The following is a 14,569-nucleotide window of genomic DNA, read 5'->3' as shown; positions in this document are numbered from 1 at the left end:
TCTGACTTCAGCAAGCTTTTCATCCACTTTTGCTCCTTTGATTGGGTCAAAGTTTAGACCATTGGAAATCTCTTTCTGATCCGGTCGTTTTGACATAAATTAGGCCTAATTCCGAGGTCTGAGTTCAAATATACGGTCTTCGAAAGTTCTACTGACTTTTTGTGTGCTGTTTCTACCCACGTTGACTTTGACTTTTCAGCTTTTGACAAGGCTTTACAAAGGCTTTTTCTCCTTAAATCTTGGCCTTTAATCATAGAACTTCTTAGCAACCAACCCTTGCTCCTTTATCTCGCCAAAGTGGCACATTTCTGCACATAATTGACTTCAATGCCTGAAATACAGAAAAGCACGTAATCAACATTAACTCTTATTTATTACTCGCATAATTGGTCTAAAAGTATTATTGTTAAGAGGTTAAAACTACAGTTTTGGGTTCTTATCAAACCACCCCCAAACAGCATTTTGGTTGTCTTCAAGCAAATATGAGAAATTAGCATAAGTGACCAAAAAATGGAGTTCTAACTAATCTCATTTCGCCGAGTGCGATTGCATTGACCATATACAACAAGGCCTTAAATCACTAGGAATTCCCTAATGGACGAGTTATAGCCTCGTGAGAGTTTTCTAGTGAAGTTACTCACAAACTTTATCTATACTACAACGACTAAGAAATAAAACTATTGTTTCCTTATCTATGTCTCAATTATCTATACATCTCACTAGCAATGATTACAGAATAATCAAGTCTAAACTTAAGCTAATATATGCATAATAATCAATCATCTACGAATAAACATATATACAATGAGTAATACTATGAGATGTACTAGCATGTCCGTTTTTGAAAACTCGGAATAACGTCCTTAAGTAGGTCCTCACATAAATGTCAAGATAAAAACCACTCTGATTTTTCCGCTCAAGTTTCGCTACTCTGGTGTGCAGTGGGCACACTTTACCTTACCATCTCTATGACACACAAGGAAGCCAGAGTCGATCAAACACATCTGCCACTTACTATCACACTAACCTATTCCTAATTGAGCTAGAGGTCTTTATTAGGTGTTGCAGGAATTAGGAGATGGTTTAAGAAGGAAGAAAATGGATATTCAAAAAGGACAAGTTTGAGATAATAAAAGTTTCATATTATGTAACTAGAAAAACCTTTGTTCTTTACTTTTGCTTCTACACTTTGTTTCCATCCTTAGCCATATTTTTCTTTTTCTTTGGGTTTTGACTCCTTTGATTCTATTTTTGGAGTTCTAACTCTTTATTTTATTTTATTATTATTATTATTTTTTTATTTGGATGGAAACTTACTTTTCTCATCTGAAGCGACTAACAAATTCTTGATTTCAAAGGTTTTTCTCTTTTCTATTCTTCATCTCTATTCTCAGACTTATTCAAAGAATTGGGTAGGTTGATTTTTTTTTTTTTTTTTTTTTTTTTAACAGGGTAAAGAATTTGCAGTTTATGAAAGGCTAAAGAATGGCTCAGAGGGGCGACTAGCAGAAAATAATTCATAGGTTTGAATTTCTGGCTATATCAATCAAAAGAGGGCCTAAATTCTCCTTTAGGATATGATATAATGATCAAGCAAGTGGACGTGTGATTTCTCTATCTGGATTTTACTTCTCCTTTGTGTCATTTCTCAAATGTTCACTCATATAAGGCTTTAGGCTATATTCTCACAGGACTGGTAGAATAAGTACTCTAACCTAAATTTTAGAAACTTACTGCCAACAATCATAGATACTCATGTAACATATTTATAGATAGATGCAAGGATTATTACCTACATATTAGCCTAAGTTTCTAAAAAACTATTATAATGCAAAATCTACGTGAGATTTCTAGATTATCAAGGGCCTAGAGAAGGAAAACAATACCAATATTCCTAAGTGTACAACATAAACTTTTTATTAATATTTTTAAAATTTTGGAATTTTTAACTAGAAAACAAGTGCATATTATACATATCTATATCCTAACAGATGCCTTAATTACACGTGTTTCTATGCCCCCCAAACAAGAAGCATGCTTTGTCCTCAAAGTATTTAAATAAATAGGGTAGAGAAATACCAAAGAAACGCGTGAAATTCTGGAACATCTGCAAAACAAGATTAAAACATACTAATATAGAAAATAAAAACTGACGCAACTCGATATGAGTTCCACCCGTTATGGGGTTAACAAGAATCAAATTGTTTGGGACATAAATAGACACTAACTGAAATAAAAATTAACCTTAACTCCCGTTTAAACATTTCCTACTCATCCTCCTCTCCAAAGAGATGAGGTTCTTTCGCATCCTGCCATGCCATAATAACTTGCCAATCCCGTCGCCGTGTGTCATCAACTTGTGCTAATCTGTCGAGTGTTACTATGTCTAATGGGGTGTAAGGAGCAACCAAATGAGATTGCACCTGCCATCCCGGCAAAGTCATTACTCGAAATGAGCGAACCACCCAATTGGTGGGTCTCATGACTTCAACTCTTTTCCAATCCGTGAACTGGGTACAGAATTCAGGTAGACAACTGAGCATGATGTGGCAAACCAAAACAGGCATAAGAAGATACTTATTCCTCATGCTTTGGGCTCTCTTAAGACTAGCCACTAATACTCGGGGAATGTCATATCGGTGATGTCCCTCAGCTAAAGCAAGAAAAACATCACCAGCGATACTATTTGCAAAGGTAAACTACCAATCCCCTAAAATATTCATCATGATGAATAACATGGTGGTGCCTACATTTAGGGACAGGCTACCAAGGGCTATGTTGTAACGCCCTTGGTCCATTATACGAAATACCCCTCCCCCATAATACTCATTGAAATATGTATAGTCATAGAGGTATGCATTATCGGTCATATATCCCCACGTGTGAATAGGATTAGGTATTGGTATTCCCAAAACTAATGCTACCACATACTTATTGAATTCTAGTGGCGTGTTATCAACCGTGATGGAGAATTCTTATTCTCCATCCTGGTTACAATAGAACTTGAGATTATTGTAAAAAAATTCAGTAAGCTTAGGTGAATACGAGTCGTTTTCACTTACCAGTAGATGCCTCCATCCTAACTGCAAGATCCTTTTGTGGAACCAATGTCCATAAGTCTCGTTCCATAACAAGTGTTCAAAAGACTACTCCGGTATCACTATAGGAGTAGTCAACACAAAAACTACTCTTTAGAACAGCTGCAACGATCCTGGAACTACCCACAAAAAAATTGGAATTTATCGTGCCCACGGGGGTCAGGGCGCGGGTGGCGCTCAGCCTCTGCTGGGTAGGGCGTGGGGTGCGCCTTGGTGAATTTCGAGTTCCAGGCACTTGGGCGCAGGGCACGCTCACTTTTTGCCTGGGATGGGCGCGGGTCGCGCTCAGGATGAAAACTGGAATTCTAGTGTTTTGGGCGCAGGTCACGCTCAGACTAGGCCTAGGTAGGGCGCGGGTTGCGCTCTGATGAAATTTTGATTACCTAGAAGCAGGGTGGCTCCATTGGAGGCGCAGGTGGCGCTCCATCAATTTCTTGAAATGCTGAAATGCTGAATTGAGAAGGAAAAAGAAGGAAAAGTTGGGAGTGATAGGTGAGAGATGAATGTTAGGTGTAGTGTGGTTTGTGAGTGTAGAATGAAGGAAGTTTATATAAGTTTTAAGTTGCTAAAATGAATCGGGAAGTTGCCAAAAAGCTTTTAGGCAATTGCCGGAAACAAAAAAATTTCCAAAATCGAAGACGGAAACAACCTATATTCTTGATTCTAAAACAACCCGAATATCATTAGATTGAATTTAGAATAGTAACTTCTAAAATCTTTTTAGATTTCATTCTATCACAACATCTACTCATAGGTATGCCCATATCGGCAATATTCTCAACCATCCTTCTAAAAAAATTTCTAAAATGGAGGATCATATAATAAATCATGCTAATGTAAATAATACCACCCCCAAACAATTCGGGAATGTGGGATTAACAATAAAAACAATGCACAATTTGAAAAGAACCATATTATATTAAAAATGAAATTCAAACAACATTTTAACTACCAATTTCACATTTAACTTCGGAATTCAAAGTTTAACACCCGAACTAATAAAAAGAAATACATAAAACATAAAAGGAACAATAAAAACAACATCTAATCCATAAGAGCCCTAAACCACTGGCTGCTGGTAGTGGAAGGCACCTGAGAAGGAGATGGCTCCTGAGCTCTTGATGGAATAGAGCCATCTGTCCTGCGGCGACGACGCTCGTGCCTCACAGAAATCTCCTTAGAAGAAGAACCCCCATGTGGTGGGAAGCGTGCAAGCATATCTTCCCGGAACTTACGTTGAGCTTCCATCTCGGCCTTCATCTCCTCCCAACGCTCATCATCGCGTTGGGCTCGGGTCTCGAAGTTATGATACATGGTAGCCTGCCGAGTCCGGAGATCTTCACAAATAGTAATAAGGGAATGCATGCCATGATGAAGCACCGACATGCGTTCTGCATCCGACCGACACCTCTCCAAGGCATCAACATCAAGACATGTCGTGTCCTTCTCATCCTCCGAGTCATCCTCCTCAACGACCTTTTCTTCAGACAACCTCCACGTATTTTGGATACACTCCATATAAATAGTAGAATTTCTGTGCTCTTTTAGCCAAATCCTATCAGACGTCGGAGTCGCTCTTAAGGTCATCATTATCTTCGTTTTCAAAATAGGGAGAGGTGCAATACTCTTCCCAACTCCCCTAATCATATTACTCAAAAACTCCAGAATACAGAATTCATACTTCTGCTCCTAAAGTATCCATAGAACATGAAGGTAGTTCAGACTGATGTCACTGACCTTCTCCTTCCCGATGACATTCCTACCAATCCACTGAGCTACAGCCAGCTGGTTGGTTATCAGAGACGACTGGCAAACACAATGCGAGCACGCATTGTAGTTCCCTTTCAAAATAGTCGCATTCATCAAAGGCTCGATCCCAGTAAATTGGGATTCCTGTAATGTGGCATCGAGATGGCATCTAGGCAAAATGCCTAAAATCTTAGCCAACAACCCAGTAGATACTTCTCTCCTCCTCCTGGCCACCTTAACAAAAATTCTAGTCCCATCCAATTCCCTCGTCCTATAAAACTGTCAGACCAAATCTTCGTGGTAAAAATCGTCTATCGAGTACCACAAACCACTCCAATCTCTCCTAACCGTCTCGACACCGTAAAACGGCGCAAAGTGGTCGGCAGTAAATGCTTGCTCAGGCAAAATCCTCCGTCTCTACGCCATTGGAAGTTTTGAACAATTTGGGGGTTTAAATGTAATGTGGGGATGGAGTTTGAGACAACCTCACTAAACAATGGTGGTGGCGCGGTGGTGGCGCGGCAGTAGTTTTTTCTAAATTTTTACTGTTTTGGCAGTTGCAATTGTTGGAGATGGCGGTGGGGAGGTTGTGAGGAAGGTTTAGAGTGGGTTTAACTTTGGGCGTGGGTGTATTTAGGTTTCTTTTTTTCTTTTGGTTAGGGTTTGGAAGCTTTGTTAATGACGGAAGTTAAAAACAAAATCGCGATTCTATTTTAGAATTAGAGGAAGGAGACGCACGTGTGTCACACGTGCGCTCTTTGGGCCCAAGCCCAAATCGTGTTTCCGAAATTTTTCGATTTTTCGCGCAACTTCAAACCAAAATTGCTGATTCGTTACCGGTTCAATTTTTGCGAATGAGATATGGAAACGATCAGGAGAGAATTTTCAATCCAATGATTCATAAAATAGTCTATTCTGACTGTGGATGACAAATGAGAAGATGGGAAATGCCTCAAAGTGCGTGCATGATATGCGAACGAATGAAATCTAATTTCATGTATAATGTCAACCCAAATTGAAATACAATTAAATGGCCTAAACAACACAACTAAAAAGTTGAACAATCCAAGATGAAAATGAACACCCCACCCCCAAACAAATTTTAGACAACAACGTTTAGAAAATTTGTTTTTAAAGTGGGTCTTTTAAAATCAGATTCCCGAGACTTCCTAAATTACTATGTTTGTGATTTTAACAATTTTTTATTTTTTTATGAATAAAAGTTAATATAAGAAAAAAAAAAGAAAGCAATAAATGCATAATTCACACCATAGAAGAACATGACTCAAAAATCGAGAAAACATGCAAGAGTGGAAAACGTGAATTATGTTAACCATGGACTTAGGATCCGGTACTTATAGCCACACACTCCATAGGGAGGGCCCGGTTACTTGAATGGTACACTTACCAATATATGGAAATGAAAGGAAGTACACCAATGAAAAGGTCAGTCCGCATAGATAGGGTCCTGTAAAAAGACTTCCTCTACATCAGGGGACAAAAGCTCGTGGAAATATTTCAACCGTTGGCCATTGACTTGAAAGGTACTGTTGTCCTTGGGATTTACCAAGGTGATTGCCCCGTGAGGGGTGACTTCAGTAACCAGAAAAGGACCAGACCAACGAGTTTTTAATTTCCCTGGAAAAATATGTAGACGGGAGTTGTAAAGTAAGACCTTTTGACCTACCACAAACTCTTTGTGCAAGATTTGCTTATCATGAACACATTTCATGTTAGCTTTATAATCCTTCGCGAGATCATAAGAATCGCTACAAATTTCTTCAAGCTCATTCAATTGCAACTTGCACTTGACATCCGCCTTATCAAAATTGAAGTTAAGGCTTTTTATAGCCCACATAGCACGGTGCTCCAATTCAATGGGCAAATGACAAGGTTTCCCAAATACAAGTCTAAAGGGAGACATACCTATAGGAGTTTTGAAAGTAGTCCTATATGCCCATAAGGCATCAGATAGACGCTTTGACCAGTCTATCTTATCAGGATTTACAGTTGTTTCTAATATCTTTTTGATTTCCCTATTAGAAACTTCTACTTGTCCGCTAGTTTGTGGATGATATGGAGTTGCTACCTTATGTGTAACTCCATACTTTTTCATGAGAGATGCAACAACTCTGTTGCAAAAATGTGTTCCACCATCACTAATGATGGCTTTGGGAATGCCAAATCGACAGAAAATATACTCTTTAGCAAAAAACACAACTGTCTTATGTCATTGTTATGGCAAGCTATGGCCTCTATCCATTTAGACACGTGGAGAGTGCATCACACCTCGAAAATCGAAGAGTTGGGAACATATATTGTTTTTTCCGATTTTGTCGAAATTTGGGGTGTGACAAACGCTTTCATATAACGACACTCATTCGTAAGATGGGTTCGGAAGCTAGTTTTACCCATAAAGAACAACATGTACTTGAGAACTTAAGATGTGTATTCAAGAGAAAAGTATGCAATGTTGTGTACATACTTAATCTGTAATGTTCTATAGGAAATCCCAATTAACTTTTTTTGAAAGAGGCTAATTGGAACCCTTTGTTATCATCAATTCATCTTAAACATCTAACAAATAATACTGGTGTATATTCAAAAAGTGTTTGTTTCATTCCATCTTAAACACCTATCAAATATATTTTTTTTTTATTTGAGTTTTGTTTCGATTTTGTGTCCTAATTTTTAGGTGTAAATTGAGCAAGTGTTTATGTCACACTCCAAATTTCCAAAAAATTTAAAATAGGGAATTATCCAAGATATAATTATCTCAATCATCACCCTATTCAATCATCTGAAAACCCAAGATAAAACGAAACCCTAATAACATATTATCAACCGTGATATTAAAATTTGAGATCAAATTTAAAACCAAAAGGAACAATCCTTCAATCACATTATTAAACTACAAATAAACTAACCAACTTTATTACATCTGTCTCAAAACAAAACCATACACTTCCAGAAAAATTAAACTAGAAGACTCCAAGAGCAAATCCAAATCAAACGTCGTCATCCATTGCATTAAACCATCTATGTTTCCAAGAACACACTCACGTTGCAAAAGAAAGCAAACATGGGTCAGCAAATTGAATTTGCTGGTATGAGTAAGACTAAATATAAAAACAATATGTTCAATACTTAAAAAAAAAGGAATATACTATTACAATCATTTCAACTTGGAAGATAAATTAATTCCGTTTTCTCAAAACGGCATGTAGTTTCTTCCCAAGTAAGATTTCACCCTCAATATACAATTCCAAGAATCTCATATAACAGTACTCATCATTCCCACTTTCCAAAATAACTCACAACATAAATACCACTTACATTCTACTTATTAAATGCACATATAATAACCTAATTAAATATGAGTTTGATACACCTTACTTTTAAGCCAACACGTCGTCTTAGGGTATGATATTTACGTCCCTGCATAAAATATTAATAGATCCTACCCTCCTGCAAAATAGAGTTAGACATCACAATAAAATGATTTATCTCAGCCAGACAAATTTCCATTCATAATCAAACCTCATTTAAGACATTTAAGTCTAATTGATACAACCTGGTTCGCCCCGCATATTCTGGGAATACCACTTATCATAATACCTATATCAAGGGTAGTCATTCACATGACATTATAACGTCATAAAGTTTCTGCGTGCATAACCATAGATCACAAATTATCACAAGTCATTAATATTTTCATAATAACATATCAAGTTATAGTCATTTCGCAATCACATAAAAGATCACAAGCATTCACTAATATTATTCACAGTCACACTTCACATCTATAACATCACACAAATTCACATACTTTTAGTTCATTCAATTCCATAATATATCTTGTTTATTAATCACTTATTTACTGACCTCACCTTTAGTTCCTAGTCTACGATTTGCACTTCACACATTTGCCAAATCACACATACCTGTGTTCCTCTCTCACACCGAGTACCACTATAAGACATATCTCCCAAGCAGGGATATCGCCTCCAAAAACCTATTTACATCTTGCAAACTCATAACTTGTGAGTCACAGCCATCTCTGGGCTTTTCATGCGCATAATCACAGCCTCTTATGGGCATTCAATATCTCAGGTCATTCCTGACACATTCAATGAATACCTTGGGTCATTCATGGCACATTCAATGAATACCTTCCTATCATATGACACCTCAAGTCATAATATATCATTACCAAATCCTGAGGTGTGGAGAGTTCTAAAGGTGTGGTCGACTCGTTTAAAATAGTATTCTCAGCTCACTTATCATTGTACTAGCATTAATAAGGCACAACAATTGATCACACATGCAAAAAGTTATTTTTACGCATGATAAAACATTAAATCCACGTTTATTGGTTTTATACTTAAGTCCGAAGTCCACAGTCCGAAGTTCGAAGACCAAAGTCCAAAGTCCAAAGTCCGTATAGTTGTCCGTTTAGTCAAGTTACCTTACTCACGTGGGTTTGGTAGGATAGGTCGAGTAAGGGATCTGTAGGAACCGTTATTTCATAATGACTACTTCTACAAATTGCGAACACCACGCACAACGGAATTAATGGGTGTCCACGATTTGTGATTGGAAAACATACCTTTGAATCCAATTTAGATAAATCTGAGAATCCAAGCTTTATCAAATCCGAAATCAACAATCAATCCCTCGATCTTCTGTTGTATTCCTTTAGAATAGATTGGACATTGTGTGGACAACGATCTACCAATCCCCTTCTTTCTCTCAAGATCAGAAACGAATTTAGATTTACTTTTCTTGCCTCTTTTTCAGAACTAGTGAATAGTAAATCTCAGCCAGAGAGAAAGAGTATTCTATTTATAGGCTACAATAGGGACCATGAGGAGAAATTAGGGTTGGGCCTCCTAACAGGCTTGGGCTTCCCATGTTCGCCCAGAACACACGACCCAAGTCCGTCAACAAATGGCTTATTCCACTAAAGGCCATTGTTGCACTATCGCCCTAATCGCAAATTACGTGTCAGCGTTTATGGGCTCCATATTATATGCTCGTTGATCTCCCCGTGTTTAAGATATCGAATGCCCGTTGATTAAGTCAAGTTACTGACAACTACATTAATCAACCTCTTATGTCCTTGAGTAGTACCACTCAACCTCATTGTCATGTCGGAATAAATCCACCTGCAGGGTTTACATGACAATCTTTTTGAGCTCCTCAAGAGGACATCATCAATCCGACTTCTTGCGGGACACAGATTCCTTCTATAATCAACAGCACACCTTACATACAATGTCATTACCCAATCCATCGAGTTTGTTGATTCACCAATGAATCTCACTCATTGATGATTTAAAGTAATGTACAATGCACGTAAGTGCCCGTTATTATATCCCAATTAGGAGGACAAACATCCATAATAACAGAGGCGTTTGTTCTCTTATATAGTCAGTATAAGGAGAAACAACCTCACTTGGTCCTATACAATACACACAAAGTGTACTAGTATAATCCTGTAGTCAAGATAGACTAATACCAGATTATACTACAACCGTACCAATGGTTTGTCCAAATCCATCTAGGTTGTGAACGATTACTTATACTTTATAAGGTACTGATGATATGATCTTACATTGTGTCCACACCATATCATCTACAACATAAAGTATTAGACACATGCATATAATTAATAACATATATAATATGCATAACATTTGCCCATATGATTCTCATTCAAAATATAAAGAATTAGAGTTAATACAAAAGTAATGGTTTTAGTATATAACTTTATCAGGATCGTCCAAACCTTAGGGCTCTACAAGGTTCACAACTGGAATTACAACTTTTGGTGAGTAGGATTTTAGGTTTTTTAGTTGGTTTAATTAAATTAACAATAATAATTTGAAACCAATAAAATTTTTAAATAAACAAAAGTCCTCTTCATTACAAAAATTCACAAATCTGATTAAGTTACAAATTTCCTTTCAACAACACTCTAATTATGATTACAACTGAAAATACCAAAACATTGCCTCAATTAAAATCTATTGTACCTCAAGGGGAAACAAAACATATCCTGAAATGAGACGCTAGCGCAAACCACAAGCAGCAACCAACCTTCTTCAATACTAATCCTGTCAAGACTTATGAACTGGGTTCATTTTATGAACACACCCGATAAGCAAACAAGCAAATCGGGTCAACATTATAAACAATGCCGGTATGAGTAGCCCTAAAATACAAAATATACTTATACATATAAATACACAATCCATAAGGCAGTTAGTTCCTCCACCGAGGCGCCTTAAGTTCCAACGACTAATATAACATTCTTAATTACAATAATTAAGGCAAGTAGTTCATCCACTGAGGCGCCTTAGATTCCATTCACTACACCATAACAGGCTATTTGCAACGACAAAAAAACGTTGCTAATAATTTTCGCAACGCTTAAAAAGTGTTGCAAACAGAAATTTCCAACGGTTATTAACTGTTGCAAACACAACTTTCCAACGCTTATTATAACTATTTCGTGCACAAATTTAAAACCTTTGAAACGGTTTTTTATTTCACAAACACTTTTTAAGCGTTGGTAATTTATTAAAAATTTTACCAACGGTTTGTAACCGTTGCAAAGTTGTTAGTTAATTTTAAAAAAATAATTTAAAATTCGTTTGTAACGGTCATAAACCGTTGCTGATGGGTTGCTAATAAAAAAAATAATTTCTCATAGTTTGTAGTGAGACTAGCTAAACCTACAATAAGCAATGAATACAAGAATGAATACAAGAATACAATAAACAATGTATCATCGTTGCCAATTGAAATAACTGAGTCCACAACCATAGATGTGAAAAATTCTTTTTCACCACCAATCAGCTTTGAAAAGAGTGAGGTCTTTCCTATCAAAAAAAAAAAAAAAAAAAAAAGAGAGTGTGGTAGCAGCACACTTTGCCAACAAACTTTTCTTTTCTTCCATACTTTTCCCCTCTATACTCGCAGCAAGTTCATTAATTTTGCTAATTGCCTGAAACTGGGGAAATAATTTAAATACCCAGCGTCCAATAAGAAACAGGTCAAGTGATTATTATTATCTAACAGCAGTGAGTATTAACAGCTAAAATAATACCTTAGGTATCATATCGACATTGTATTCCTTCTTTGGAGCCCAAATTTTACTCTGAGGCTTGTTATCACCCCTAAATCTCTTCCACGGCTACAAGCAATAAGTAGCAAAAAATAATGATTAACACAAGGCCGGATATATATATAGTTTGATTCTTGAAAAATAAATGCACTTCCTCAAAAGTATTACTACATTCATACCTGAACAAGATTAAGCGAGGATGACTCTCCTCCATAATAGTCATTTCTATCCATATGCAATACCTGTTTCCCAGAGGAAAGGATGAGTATTTATGTATCGCCCAGCTGAGGAATACAAATTATGACATGGGCAATATGAATTGCCTAACATATCAACAACAACCTCCTAGTTTGTAATTGAAAGGTAGTCGACCAATCGACCATTGGAGAGATTGTAACTTCTAAATTTACAAGTCTATCAGTGACAGATGCACCAAATTTGTCAAAACTACCTAAACAAAATATGTTAAGTAAAATCATTGTTTCAGTGATATTAGTTCAGAACTTCAGATAGGCATCTAAAGTATATCTTGTCAATTGTCTATTTCAATTATGCCCTCCTATTTGTTTCTAATACTAAAAGAAGGACCATATGTCCGTATGTTATTCCATCTTTTGAGTAAATCTATAAATCAAATTTCTAATATAAATTAGAAATTTTGAGTAACCCTTCTTTTCTTCCGTGAGCTTAACTGTAAGTGTTACTTTTCATTTGTTCAACGGATTTATTCAAGTCTAGATATTAGATATCTTTAAAATATAAATAACTAAAGCACCAAGTATGTCATCCAAAGCAAGAGAGAATAACAAAATAAAAAAGTTCTAAAAGCATAGAAGCCTTTAACATGTTTCGAAACAATTCATATTTCATATCAAAGCCGTGTGAGATAGTAGAAATGCTGAACCAATGTAATTACCTAGTGAAGTTCAAAATTGAGCCATTTTAGCATAAGATCATGAGCACTGTCCTTCGACATTGAAGTTTCTTTAATATCTTTAGGTGCACTACTGAAAAATTCTGCCTCGGGTACAAGTTCAATATCGGGATACTTTGACTTGAAATCTATGCAAGCCTTGATGGCTTTCAGATAGTGGTTTTTCTCATATAACAGGTTGTGAAGCTGCAATGTAGTAAAGTCAACTGGAGCCTTTGCACATTCAGTTTCAGCTTTAACTCGATCTTCTTCTAGCAAGATGGAACGATTTGCCTAGATCAAAACCATAAAATATGTTAAGGAAAACAACCAGTTTAAAGATCTCTCCAATCACATACTGAAATTCTATAACAACATAGGAAAAACCCAAACTTATCAATGCATCCCCTATAATTACCATCGTGAAAAAGGGTCGTCATTTCTACCAATAGTTCAATAGGAGACGCCAGGCCGTAAAGATTTAAATTTGAATGGAACAACAACAACCAAATATAGACATAGAAAAAACACGAACCTGACGGAGATTGACGAGATGAATAGACATAAGAGTAACGAGTTCTTTTAATTCAGATTTCGATCTTCCTTTTTTTTTAATAAACAATATCTTTGCTGCTATTTCTTCCATCGATATTCTACTCTCTTCCAACATTATGTACACCGATTTTTTATTAACCACTGACTTGATTGATACTTTCTTATACATATAGCCATCTTTGCACTTTAAACCATCAATAGTCTGACAAATCTGCCCAGTTTTACGGTCACGCTTTAACTGTATATAACGGGCTAACTCCTTGAGATATGAAGCAGAAAGAAAGATATGAAAAGTATATCAAGTGGAGTTCATGTAGTTGCAATAAAGGAAGTACATACTCGAGATCCTTAGAGCTGATAACTCTGGCTGTTGGGACTGCTGTTTGTTTCACAGTGGAGTTCTTAAGAGAATAGAAAATCCAACTAACAGGCAGAGGAAATATTAAGATCAAGAGAATAGAATATAAAATCCAACTAACAGGCAGGTGTTTACACATCGTCTCACGCAGATCAAACTAACATATTCAAAATGAAACAACAAAATCATGGATCAAACACGCCAATAATTAACCAAAAAATCATCAATAGAACACACTCGTAAAGAAAAAATTTAACCTGAACATGTACATATCCAAAGTCCAAACTAGAAAAAGAAAAAAAAAACACCTGAACTGATAGCTTCAACTGATATCAAAAGTCATTTCATTAAGGAATTCACACTGAAAAATTAGTGCTTTTGTTTCTAATACCAAAAAAAGTTGTTTCTTTTATTTCTACAAACAAATTTGATTAATATTTCTTGAAGAAACAAAAAGAAAAATCATAACTTACCAAAGATTTCCTTTTCCTCAATGAAGGATGAAGGAGAATGATAAATCCGAACGTAAAATAAACCGCCTGTAAAAGTTACAGAAGATTATAAACGCGGAGAAGAAGAATAATTAGAAAAAGAATAAGCAAAGGGAGTACCTGAAAATTGACAGGGAAGAGAATGAAGTAGGAGAGTTAGGAGGTGAGCAAAGTTTAGCACTGCCACTTCCTAAATTTTCACAATTAAAGCACCACTTCAAAACCGTTTAAACCCACAAACACAAACAGACTGCCCATAAAAAATTCAAAATT

This window comes from Coptis chinensis, chromosome 3 (assembly GCF_015680905.1).
Source record: "Coptis chinensis isolate HL-2020 chromosome 3, ASM1568090v1, whole genome shotgun sequence".
In the NCBI taxonomy this organism is placed as follows: Eukaryota; Viridiplantae; Streptophyta; class Magnoliopsida; order Ranunculales; family Ranunculaceae; genus Coptis; species Coptis chinensis.
The sequence above is the reverse complement of the archived record's forward strand: the minus strand, read 5'-3'. Positions refer to the sequence as shown.